At 51.2% G+C, this 7,455-nt stretch overlaps 1 pseudogene; it reads left to right on the plus strand.

The window, feature by feature from the left end:
• The first annotated feature begins 6,579 nt into the window (after positions 1-6,579).
• On the plus strand, positions 6,580-6,640 carry LOC112613675 (annotated as a pseudogene).
• Positions 6,641-7,455: the final 815 nt, after the last annotated feature.

Here is a 7,455-nt window from a genome sequence, read left to right on the forward strand (position 1 = left end):
CCACAGGTAACAATATAAGTCACCATTTTATCTCCACATATTGTGAACCACCAGTGCTCCCTTAACCGTGGCAACAGGGTTGATGATGCTCTCAAGCCCTCCAATTAGAAAACCGGCTGCAGATGCCCTTCCCTAGGGCTCTGTTCCCCTAGAATCACTATCAGTCAGGAACTGATTATCAGTAGGCTGAATCACGGCCCCCAGATATATTCAGGACGGCGATGGTCTCTTTTTTTTTTTTTCTTTTTTTTTGAGACGAAGTCTCGCTCTGTCGCCCAGGCTGGAGTGCAGTGGCCGGATCTCAGCTCACTGCAAGCTCCGCCTCCTGGGTTCACGCCATTCTCCTGCCTCAGCCTCCCGAGTAGCTGGGACTACAGGCGCCCGCCACCTCGCCTGGCTAGTTTTTTGTACTTTTTAGTAGAGACGGGGTTTCACCGTGTTAGCCAGGATGGTCTTGATCTCCTGACCTCGTGATCCGCCCGTCTCGGCCTCCCAAAGTGCTGGGATTACAGGCTTGAGCCACCGCCCCCGGCCGCCGGCGATGGTCTCAATGTTTGTATCCCCTCTGAAATTCACATACCGAGGCCAGGAGCAGTGGCTCACGCCTGTAATCCCAGCACTTTGGGAGAGCAAGGCGGGAGGATTGCCTGAGCTCAGGAATTCAAGGTCAGCCTGGCTAACATAGTAAGATCCCCATCTCTACAAAAAATTAGCCAGGCATGGTGGGATGCACCTGAAGTCCCAGATACTTGGGACTGTGGTGGGAAGATCACTTGAGCCTGGGCGGTCGAGGTCGCAGTGAGCTGTGACTCCAGCCTGGGCAACAGAGAGAGACCCTGTCTCAAGAACAAACCCCAAAATTCATATATGGAAATCCCAACCCCCAGGGTGATGGTATTAGGAGGTGCAACCTCTGGGAGATGATTGGGTCAAGAGGGCAAAGTCCACATGAATAGGATTAGTGCCCTTATAAAACACGCCACAGGGAGCGCCCTTGCCTCTTCCACCATGTGAGAACCCAGGGAGAAGATCCCCTCTATGAGGAAGCGGGGTGCTTATCAGACACCGAATCTGCCAGCACCTTGATCTTGAACGTCCCAGCCTTTACCACTGTGAGAAATACATTTCTGTTGAGTTTAAACCTCCCAGTTTATGGTATTTTGTTACAGCAGCCTGAACAGACTAAGACGGGAACCCAATCCCTGGAACCTATAAATGTTATGTTATACAAAAGAAGCGTCTTTGCAGATGTGAGAAAGTTAATGATTTTTTTTTTTTTTTTGGAGATGGAGTCTTGCTCTGTCACCCAGGATGGAGTGCAGTGGCGCAATCTCAGCTCACAGCAACCTCCGCCTCCTAGGTTCCAGCAATTCTCCTGCCTCAGCCTCCTAAGTAGCTGGGATTACAGGCGCATGCCACCATGCCTGGCTAATTTTTGTATTTTTAGTAGAAACAGGGATTTGCTATGTTGGCCAGGCTGGTCTCGAACTCCTGATCTCAGGTGATCTGCCCACCTTGGCCTACCAAAGTGCTGGGATTACAGGTGTGAGCCACTGCACCCGGCCAAGTTAATGATTTTGAGATGAGATTATCCTGAACTACCTGTTAAGCCATATATGCCATCACAAGTGTCCTTATAAATGAGAGGCAGAAGGAGGTTGCACACAGAAGAGGAGAAGGCAAAATCACTCCAGCGGCAGAGATTGGAGTGATGCAGCCACAAGCCAAGGAATACTGGCAGCCTCCAGAAGCCAGGAGAGGCAATGAATGGCTCCCCCTTGCCTCCAGAAGGCAGGCAGTCCTGCCACTCCTTTGACTCCAACCCAATGAAACTGATTTTAGACTCTGGCCTCCAGAGCAGCAAGAGAATAAATGCCTGTGTTTGAAGCCATGAAGTTTGTGATAATTCGTTACAGCAGCAATGGGAAACTAATACAGGACTCCAGCAGAGAGGCTGAGCTGACCAGCCCTCCTGGAGCCTGCATACAGTTAACAAGTCACAGTGACAGGGAAGGTGGCCATGACCAGTGGCTGGATGAGTGGGATGGTGAGAGGGAGCTGTGAAGTCTGTGGAAGGTTTCTGAGAAAATCAGAGTAGGCAAAGGGGGTAAAAAGGGGAGGGTGGTGGCCAGGTGTGGTGGCTCACACCTGCAATCCCAGCACTTTGGGAGACTGAGGTGGGAGGATCACTTGAGGCCAGGAGTTTGAGACCAGACTGGACAACATAGTGAGACCCCATCTCCATAAAAAATTACAATTATAGGTGCTGTGTGTGCACCTATAGTCTCAGTTCCTTGGGAGGTTGAAGTAGGAGGAATTGCTTGAGCCTAGGAGTTCAAGGTTGCAGTGAGCCATGATCACGCCACTGCACTCCAGCCTGGGCAACATGACTAGACCCTGTCTCAAAAAATAAAAATAAAAATAAAACACTAGGAGTTCAAGAAAAGGCAGGGTGGTTAAAGTATTAAAGGCAGTGGTCAGGGGAAGCCTGACTGGGAAGGCAATATTTGAGCAAACTTTGGAAGGAGGGTAGGGAGTGACCCACAGGGAGGGACAGCCAAGCAAAGGCCCTGTGGTGGGAACAGAATAATAAGCAGCGGCCGGGCTGGGTGAGCAAGGAGCCCATGGGAGGCCACAGAGTCAGAGCAGGGCGGGGCAGATCATGTGAGACCTGGTGGGCCCTGGGGGAGGACTTTGCCCTTTACTCGGGGCAGGATGGCACCCCAGGCGGATTCTGGGCAGAGGAGTGACACAGGTGTTCACAGGCTCCCTATGGCTGTGGAACAGATTGCGAGGGTGGGGTGGGGAGGAGCAGGGAGTCTGTGGATGGGAGTGATGGTCCAGATGGAGACAAGGGTGGATGGATCCAGGGTGGTGGCCATGGTTGGGGGAGAAGGAGCAGGTGCTACGCTGGTTTTGTGCAGCTGGAGCTGCCTGGGTTTGCTGAAAGGTTGGGCGTGGGTGTGAGAGATGGACTCGGCCTGGGCACCGCAGGATGGAGCTGCCTGGTACTGCCCAGGACACAGGCCACAATGAGGCTGCCTGTGCCAGCCCTGTGGGGGCCGTGCTGCCTTCTGGTTCCGGATTGTGAGCCAGGATGCAGCATGGTGTCCTGGGTGTGGACCGGCTGAAAATGACTGTTTGCCACTGTCCCCAGGTGGATGGCAATTTCCCAGCCTCTCCCACAGGCCTTTGTATGGGGACCAAGTAGGGCTGGCAGCACCTGGGCTGGGTGGGGCTGTGGCCAGCTGGGTTACAGCAAGGCACAGAGGCAGGAATGGATGGGAATGAGGCCTGTGGCCCCTTGGGGGCAGGCAGGAAGCCCCCCAGTGCCCTGACTCCTGGAAAGAGGAGGGAAGTGGGCAGAGGGAGGCTCGGAAAAGCCTGGCCTGGGGCAGGAAGGGGTTAAGGTGGTTCTGTGAGCCTAAAGTGGGCTTGGACTCAGAGCACACTAAAATCTGCCTCCTCCTCTGTCTAACGCCTCGGCAAGGTCTTTCTAAGCCTCCCTTTGTTCCCCCTAAACAGGATCAAAATGCCCATTGTTGTTGAGACTAAATGAAGTCATTTATGAAAATGTTTAGCATCATCAATGCTTTACAACCTCATGTGGAATTGGGGCAGGCAGTGTCACCTGGGGGTTATGAGGGAAATGGTTTCACATCCTTGCTCTGTGCTTCTGGGCTTTCCTGAGCCTCAGTTTCCCCAAAATTAAGCCCCGATTTTCCTTTTCCTTCCCCTAATCCTGCCCCATTCCCCTTCCCAGTAAATGGCAACATGGCTGGAAATCTTGGAGAACTCCAAGTCTGGAAATGCTGGACTTCGCTGTTTCTCTCACACCCACCAGCAACATCCTTGGACCAGGCAAGTGGGGGTCCTGCACTGTGTGGTACTTTCCTCTAAGTCCCTCTCCAGTAGCTGGGGCCAGCCAAGCCACAGTGCTCTCAGGGCAGGGCACGCCCAGTTCAGACCAGGACCTGTGCAGGCCCGTCCCGTTTCTCCCCTTTAGGGTGCTCTGCAGAGATCTAGTGCCACCTCCACCACCGCCCCTGTGGGCATAGGCTGGAAGCCGCCAGGAACTCTAGGACTCTTGCTCTGTGGCTGGACCCCAGTTCCAGGACTGCTGCCTGGCAAGCACATGGCGCCCCCTGGTGGCCACCAGACTGGTGCCGCCACGAAGATTCTGGATGTCCCTGGGCACAGGACACATTCAGGGCATTGGGTCATCAATGGTCCATGACCATCTCTTAGAGTGGAGCCAGGTAGATGGGTCCATGTATCAACTTTCTTTTTTCTTTTTTTGAGACAGAGTGTTACTCTGTCACTCAGGCTGGAGTGCAGTGATGCGATCTCGGCTCACTGCAACCTCTGCCTCCCAGGTTCAAGCGATTTTCCTGCCTCAGCCTCCCAAGTAGTTGGGATTACAGCTGCGTGCCACCACGCCCAGCTAATTTTTGTATTTTTAGTAGAGATGGGTTTTTGCCATATTGGCCAGGCTGATCCCGAACTCCTGGCTTCCAGCAATCCACCTGCCTCAACCTCCCAAAGTGCTGGGATTACAGGCATGAGCCACCATGCCCAGCTAAAATACAGATTATATACACATAGGATGTCTTCTGGTACTTCATATTTAAATAGCCTATTATCTCAGAATTGTACTTTCCCCAGTGTTTAGACTGAGGCTAGTTACTTCGTAAACTTGGATTTACAATAAGGCAATGCCCCTATTTTATTTTATTTTATTTTATATTTTATTTTATTTTTTATTTTTTATTATTATTTGAGACAGAGTCTCACTTTGTTGCCCAGGTTGGAGTGCAGTGGCATGATCTCCACCAACTGCAACCTCCGCCTCCCGGGCTCAAGCAGTCCTCCTGCCTCATTCTCCCCAGTAGCTGGGATCACAGACGGGTGCCACCGTGCGCAGCTAATTTTTGTATTTTTCTGTAAAGACAGGATTTTTGCCATGTTGCCCAGGCCGGTCTTGAACTCCTGAGCTCAAGCGATCTGCTTGCCTTGGCCTCCCAAAGTGCTGGGATTACAGGCGTGAGCCACCGTCCCTGGCAGGCAATGTCCTTTTAGAAAGGAGCTATTTTATTTCCTCGCTATCTGCGAAGATTCCTTTGTTTCTCCCGCAGAAACTGGTATTCATGGCCTGTAACTCCTGCTGCCAGGAAGAGAGGCATCAGGCTCTTGAAGAACTGGCCAGTTTCTTCTCCATAATGGGCAAATTGTGCCTCTCCCCTCCCCTGGGCCAGATGCCGTCCGGTCAGTCACAGCTGGGCTCCAGGAGGGACAGACACGTGGTCACTGTATCTGCTTTGCTTATTCTCACAGGTTGAAGGGGTATTGAAGGCTAAGACAAGGTCTGTGTTGAAGGACTCTAGGGGCCAGGCACGATGGCTCACGCCTGTAATTCCAACACTTTGGGAGGCTGAGGCAGGAGGATCGCTTGAGCCTAAGAGTTCGAGATCAGCCTGGGTGACATACTGAGACCTCAGCTCTAAAAATAAAATTGTAAAAAGTTTTTAAAATCTTGGCTGAGTGCAGTGTCTCCTGCCTGTAATCACAGCATTTTGGGAGGCCGAGGCAGGCAGATCACTTGAGGTTGGGAGTTTGAGGCCAGCCTGGGCAACATGGGGAAACGCCATCCCTACTGAAAATACAGAAAAATTAGCCAGGCGTGGTGGCGTGCACCTGTAGTCTCAGATACTCAGGAGGCTGAGGTGAAAGAATCACTTGAACCTGGGAGACTGAGGTTTAGGTGAACTGAGATCGCTCCGCCTGGGCGACAGAGTGAGACTCTGTCTAAAAAAAAAAAAAAAAAAGACTTTATGAATGCAGGGATGATGGCCTAAGGACAGACTTGGGTGGAAGGTGTGTGGTTCTACATTTCTATCAGGAAATTCCAAATATGGTCATTTAACATGACCAGAAATTTCTTGCTCACATTACCCTGGTTAAAACTTTTTGGGGCCACATATGGTGGCTCACATCTGTAATCCCAGCACTTTGGGAGGCCGAGGTGGGCAGACCACGAGGTCAAGAGTTCAAGACCAACCTGGCCAACATGGTGAAATCCCATCTCTACTAAGAATACAAAAATTAGCTGGGCGTGGTGGTACGTGCCTGTAATCCCAGCTACTCAGGAGGCTGAGTCAGGAGAATCACTTGAACCTGGGAGGCGGAGGTTGCAGTGAGCCGAGATCACGCCACTGCACTCCAGCCTGGGCGACAGAGCGAGACTCTGTCTCAGAAAACAAACAAACAAACAAACAAAAAACTTGCATTACGCTGGGTGCAGTGGCTCATGCCTGTAATCCCAGTACTTTGGGAGGCAGAGGTTGGAGGATTGCTTGAGGCCAGAAGTTCGAGGCCAGCCTGGGCAACATAACAAGACCTCGCCTCTGCTTAAAACATCTTTTTAAAATTTTTAAAAGACGCTGAGGCAGGAGAATCGCTTGAACCCGGGAGGCGGAGGTTGCAGTGAGCCAAGATCGTGCCACTGCACCCTAGTCTGGGTGACAGAGTAAAATTCCATCTCAAAAAAAAAAAAAAATTTTTTTAAGAGACTTGCATTTGATCCTTTTGTAGTTCGTAAACTCGATGATTGGGTTTTCACACTCTTATGTGAGATGCGTGAAATGGTTTGGCTGTGTCCTCACCCAAATCTCATCTTGAATTGTAGCTCCCATGATTCCCATGTGTTGTGGGAGGGATCCAGTGGGAGATGATGGAATCATCCAGATGGTTTCTCCCATACTGTTCTCATGGTATTGCATAAGTTTCACGAGATCTGATGGTTTTGTAAGAGTTTTTCCCCTTTCACTTGGTTCTTATTCTCTCTCTTCTCTGCTGCCATGTAAGACGTGCCCTTTGCCTTCCGCCATGATTGTGAGGCCTCCCCAACCACGTGGAACTGTGAGACCATTAAACCTCTTTTTCTTTATAAATTACCCAGTCTCAGGTATGTTTTTATCAGCAGCGTGAAAACGGAGTAGTACAATGTGCCTCCCTTTTAAACCCTGTTATGACATTGGCACATTACTGTCTGACAAGAAGAATAAAGATTGGCATTGGCGTTTGTGTTCGTCATCCACCCAGCCCCGGAAATCCTCTGACAAAGTCGCCAGAAGCCGGTACTCATGGATGTAACAACAGATGAAGCAGCCTCCTGAGGCAGTGTCATGAGGAACGATGTGACCAGTGTTAAACAGATAGCCGTACAGATCAGCAGAGGTGGCCGGGGCAGTGGCTCATTCCTGTCATCCCAGCACTTTGGGAGGCTGAGGTGGACAGATCACCTGAGGTCAGGAGTTCGAGACCATCCTGGCCAACATGGTGAAACCCCGTCTCTACTAAAAATACAAAAATTAGCCGGGCGTGGTGGCACTTGCCTGTAGTCCCAGCTACTCGGGAGGCTGAGGCAGGAGAATCACTTGAACCCAGGAGGCAGAG

This window comes from Theropithecus gelada, chromosome 19 (assembly GCF_003255815.1).
Source record: "Theropithecus gelada isolate Dixy chromosome 19, Tgel_1.0, whole genome shotgun sequence".
Lineage (NCBI taxonomy): Eukaryota > Metazoa > Chordata > Mammalia > Primates > Cercopithecidae > Theropithecus > Theropithecus gelada.